Below are 6000 nucleotides of genomic sequence, written 5' to 3' on the forward strand. Positions count from 1 at the left end.
GAAGATATTTGTGTAGGGCCACTCAACTGGCTGGTGGTAGAGCTGAGATTTGCCTTCTAGGTTTTATGCCTCCAAAGCTCCTGAACTTCAAAGTAGATTTCACAGTCACTTTAGCAAATAGTCTGACACACATTCTTCCCAAAATTAGATTTACTGCTCAAGTCAATTGGAGTCTTAAAAGAGTTACTTATATTTTCATGGCCTTGGCTCAGACAAATGCATTCCTAGTGAAGCTGACGGCCTGGGTCACTGAGGTACTGACCTTTGAGTCAGCCATCCATCATGGTCACCACCTACGGGAATGAGTTGTCATGCAAGGAGAATGAGGAGGGTGGGAAGGTTCTTACGCTTACCGGTGAAGAACTGGGGAGATTCTGTCTGGGGAGGAGAGAAAAGAACCCATGCCTTTCAGCAGGAATAGATACCTCGTCATCTGACATTTAGGTAACATTTCAAGGTCAGGCGCTATGGCTCACGCCTGTAATCCTAGCACTTTGGGAGGCCGAGGTGGGCAGATCACAAGGTCAAGAGACCAAGACCAGCCTGGCCAATATGGTGAAACCCCGTCTCTACTAAAAATATAAAAAATAGCTGGGCAAGGTGGCGAGTGCCTGTAATCCCAGCTGCTCGGGAGGCTGAGGCAGGAGAATCACTTGAACCCAGGAGGCGGAGTTTGCAGTGAGCCAGTTTGGCGCCACTGCACTCCAGCCTGGCATCAGAACAAGACTCCATCTAAAAAAAAAAAAAAAAGTAATATTTCATTAAGGTTCAGCAGTGATTTTACTAACCACACCCTTTAACCACACACACACACAAACACAACACACACATATAAGACAGACTTCTGGCTCTGCCACTTCCTAGCTGTCTGACGTCTGTTTCAGTTTTCCCATCTGCAAATTGGGGCTTAATAATAGTACCTAATTTTTAGAGTTCTTATCAAGATTATGTTTATACAGGTAAGTCCCTTAGAAAGATTCCTGACACAATAATGTCGGATATTATGACAGTAATTATTATTTTCAGACTGTGTGTTGTGATGTCTATAAATAAACATGACAATAGAAATACATCCTCCTGGCTTTTATTTGAGTTGGCCCATATTGCAATATATAATGTCCATTTACTGTTCCGTTCCCTCTGTAATCACCACTTCCCAAAATAATGATTCTTTCTCATTGGAGGCATCTCTCAGAAAACACTGGAATGAGATTTGAAATCACAGCCAACACTCCCCCAAAGACATAGGTTAAAAACTTATTGATCCAATCCAGTGAACAAAATAGAGACTACTCAAATCAAAGATGATGCAAAGATAAATGTGAAGGTCGTATTAACACAAGGAAGTGTTGCCAAGGTAGGAAATAAATATCAACCAAAAAATGACAACAGCCTGGAAAAATGTGAACTAGAAAATCTGGAGGGAAGGAAGTGCTGAAATATAAACCAGGAATGTGCTTCAAAAAAAGTCTGAGAGGTAAAATACAAAATAAGCTTGAAATAAAGCAAAAAATGTGTGTTCTTAAGAACTGCAGTGAAGGAGACGTGAATGCTTTATCTTATAAGCTTCTTAAAAGCATTGAATTTGCTTGGTCTTTAACAGATACATAAATGTCATATAATATCATACTTGTTTTTAACTATCTGGTTGAGGTATGACAGTAGGAATAAGTGTTCAAACCATTCATCTGGTTTTAATTCTGTTTTCAAATGTTGTGCATGAGGGTGCAGGTCAGTGAACAACTGGGTACTGGTGTACTGACCATACCACTTTTTCCTACATGTTTTCATCCAGTTAAGCAATAGTTGGGGAATCTAGCAGAATTCAAGTCATCAGCTTTATGACTTGTAAATTGAATTAGAGCATTCGATTTTGGTCTGCAGACTGCCCACTCCCCCATTTAAATTAGATTCACTCTCCTAGTCCCAGGCACAACTGTCCATGTACTGTCTTTGCAGATGGCTTCCATTTCTTGAGCTAAGACTATCGCTTTAATCCTGGAGTATAAGAAACATAGTAAAACACGTCAACATAGGAAAACATAGTAAGCAGATCATGGATCTTGGTAGTGAGACAGACCAGAATTCATATCTGGCTTTGCTGCTTATCAGTTTTATCATCCTGAGGAAGTTATTTAAATTCTTCAGACTTCCTATTACTCTTCTCTAATGTGGGGGTAATAGGCTTGCCCCAGATGGAAATGTCAGAATCCAAAATCCATAATGTAAGCATATAAATTTGTTATTTAACTAGATCAATTTCTGATGTTAAACTTTTGTTTGGGGAACGCATCTTCACTTTAAACTGGAGGCAAACTATTCACTGGAATAGTCTCTTTCCTCCAAATTACTTTTCAGAGAACTTTCGTTCTTCCTCTCTTCCTTCCTTCCTCCCTTTCTTTCCTTCCGTTTTTCTTTTTCTTTCTTTATCCCTTCCTTTTTTCCCTTCTTACTCTCTTTATTTCCTTCCTCCCTCACTCTCTTTTTCCTTCCTTTCTTCCTTTGGAAAGAGAAAAGAAAGAAAGAAAATTCTTGTTTGACAAGGCTGGTAGAACACAGGCTTCGTCCCATTGAGGGCCTCTACCCATCGTGCGGTGGTGTCACAGACCGCTTCTACCTCTTAAAGTTGTCAAGGGTGTCAGAGTGCAGAGGAGGGAGGCTGCCCTGAGTCCTCAGTATCCATGTTACGGTTCAGTCAGGTGTTGACTCATCTCACCCGGCCCATTCCTGGTCGACAGCTTTGGCGGATTCTTCGCCACGCTGGGGACAAAATCTTTTTGAAACTGCACCTACTTCCCTCTGCCAACTGCTCTTTGAATCCACACTCACCTGGAGGCTCACAGCCTCCAGGAAGCAATGCCAGAAATATGGGACTGCGTTTCCCCTGATGCAGGACCTCAAAATATGTATTCTCTTCTGTTACTCTTCAACCATTGAAGATTTTTTTTTTTTCTAATTTGTGGTGGGGGAACAGCTCCTTTCTCCTATTTGCAGCTCCAAGATACTCTTCTTTGATGAGCTAATTCTCTTGTACATTTTGATTTGTTTTTTCTAAAGACCACCAGAGCGGGCACGAAAGAACCAGCGAGTAGGCAAGGGTAACAGCAAAACTGCAAATTTATTTTTGGTCACCTAGCTTCAGGGAAGAAGGTGGGTAGGGAGAGGTCTGTTGGCCTCCGGCAAAGGAGGCCAAGAGAGTCGTCCCGTGGGGCTCTGGAACGAGTTCCTGCAGTCCCGACAGGAGTGGGGGGCTGGGAAGTCCGCGCGGGGCGTCTGCCGGAAGCGGCTTTTCTAGGAGTGGGAGGGCAATAGGCGGGGCACGGGCATGTCAGGGGGCATTCCACAGGTGCGACCAGGTGAATCTTGGTCTCTTCGGATTGATGTCACCTGGCACATGCCCGGTTGGTCTGCACCCTCCCTGGGCGCTGGCTGCATTTTCGCGCCCGTGGGAAAAGTTGGTGATGAAGAACCCGGAAGTGCGCCATCTTACCTCCGTTCGTCCAAACACGTTTCTTCTGCTTCATCTGAAAAGTCTTTAATTTCTTCAAAGAACTTAGACTTTTCATCCTGCCCCCTCCTAAGGCATTGTGGCATCTTCTTGACTGAAAGAAACAGACAGGTGAAAATGTATGCATGTGGGTAGGGGTTGGAGGAGAAGAACAAAACAAAGCAAAACTTACATGCACAAGTTAATATCTGGGTACAGTACCCAGTTAGAGCACCTGCGTGCTGTTGATTGGAGATAAATGTGCCCTGTCTATAGGACATTAATAACATAAGGTATATTCTATTAGAAATAACCCATGTAAGTGATGGATCATTTTTGTTGAATAATGTGAAAATCATTACAGTGAAAATAGAAGACTTCAGAGCTACAACTGTGTTTGTGTATGTTTATCCTTCATGTCTGTGTATATATTTAGAATATTTAAAACAAATTCAATTTACTAATGGTTTACTGCTTCCCATGCCCTGTTTGCTATATACCTAGTATTGTGCTAAATATAATGGTAGATATGAAGTAAGCTTAATACATGTAAAATTCTTTCAAAATTATATGGACTATGAAATTATTTGTCAGAACAACTTTGACTTCACTCTTTAAAAACGTCTCTCTGAAAACTTGACACTTTTGTCAAAAAGATTCCCACATAATACGACAACGTAAGAGTAAACTTGCACTAATACAGACTCAAAAATAAGAGGTCCTTCTACATGGCTTCAAGCTCCCAGTCAGATTTCCTTGCAGATGACTGTCTACTCCAGAAGAACCTTAAAGAATTCTGGCAGGCCCAATAATGAAGGGCACCCTTCAAGCACTGAAGGAAGAAGAGGATTTCTAAAAAGGGACACTTTTCTAATGTGATTCACTGATCTATTTAGAAACCATGGCACAAATGAAAAGATCATCAAGTATTTGTGTTAGAAAACTGATAAACACAAGTCATTGATGTTTTCACATTTTTTTGCTAAGAAAAAAGATTATAGAAAAATAGCAGGCAACCCTTATTTGCCAGTTAGACACAAAACGAAATCAAAGTCCAATACTTATAGAAAGAACAATTAAGAAATTTCTGGCCAACTACAAGTTCAAAGAAAATAACAATAATAGTCGACAAAGTAGAAATAAGTCGTTTTGCTCAGAAAGATTATAGTTAAAAGAAGGTGACTATCTAGCCTAGAGATTTCATAGAAATTGTGGCCTACTAAACTTACCTGAAAAGTATTACAGTATTTCAAATTAGCTGCTCACAAAAACCAAAGCCAAGCTTCATTTTTATAAACTCCAGTCCTTCTGTCCAAGTTCTTTTGTGTTAACTGGATTCTACAGTCTTTTTTATAAAAGAAAACAACAACAACAAAACAAAAAAACATACTTAATGGATTAAGGTTGTAACTTGGGATTTAGTCATTGTAATATGTGGAACTTCTCTCATAATTCTTGATGAATGTTCTTTCAAATTTTACCTGTGTCATATTTCACAAATCTTGATTGCAGACAGCAAATGCTGCTCACTTCTGTACCAGTTGTTTTCTCAGAATCAATCCTTGTTTTAGTTGCCACGGTCAGACTTTGTACTCACCCAAGAAAATTTGAGAGGAGAGCTAGAGCTTGTAGTTGGACATTTTCTTGGAAGCATCTATCTCTTAGATAATTCAAGCCTTGCTTGAAACTAAATGTGGAGAAAACAAATTACAAAAATTCAGAAGGCATTAAAATTACAATGCTGGGGGCATTTTGTTCCCATTAGGAGGACCGTGGATCTCTCCTTCCTAACTATAACACCTGCAGATCGTTTCTCTGTGTGCACTTACCAGAGTCCAGTTTCTGACCCATAGAGTGGAGAATCAGGTACTTCGTTACAAACCTCAAATGCAGTGTCAACATGCTGAGACCATTTCCCTGGGCACTTGTTCCCTATAGCATGAGAGAAAATGACCCCTTAATGTGTATTCAGTCAAAAAAATATATTTGTATTAGGAATATTTCTCTGAAACTTCTGTGCTGGGAATTAAAGCTATATCTATATACGTGAAATAAACAAACTGCCCCGTGGCTGGTCTGCTCATTTCAGCTGTCTTCATGATCAATGTGGATTGTTGCACAATCGATTCAACCGCAGCAATCAGCATTATTCATGCACTCCAGGAAATTTGGTGCAAGTAAAATTGCTGGGATGCTGGAAAATGTGCTCAGTTGTTAGATATTTGACTTAAGGAATTTTGAAAAAATCACCGAGTTTTATTTTTTTAAACTCTCAATTTAATTTTTTTTTGAGTCAAAATGTTGGATCCTTAGAATAAAACCTAAAGTTTGAGATAATCTCTTCAACATCTCATTAATGATAATTTCTGTAAAATCTTAATCATTTATCGTGAGTCTTCTAGTGCTAAATACACACTTAAAACTCAGAGAAAAATTTCCATCATAATTTCCAGAAGAGTAAAACTTAAATGTCTAGAAAAACAGTGTGTGTGTCTCACAGAAACTTAGATTAA

The sequence above is a fragment of the Trachypithecus francoisi genome, unplaced genomic scaffold, assembly GCF_009764315.1.
Source record: "Trachypithecus francoisi isolate TF-2019V2 unplaced genomic scaffold, Tfra_2.0 Lachesis_group1, whole genome shotgun sequence".
NCBI lineage: Eukaryota > Metazoa > Chordata > Mammalia > Primates > Cercopithecidae > Trachypithecus > Trachypithecus francoisi.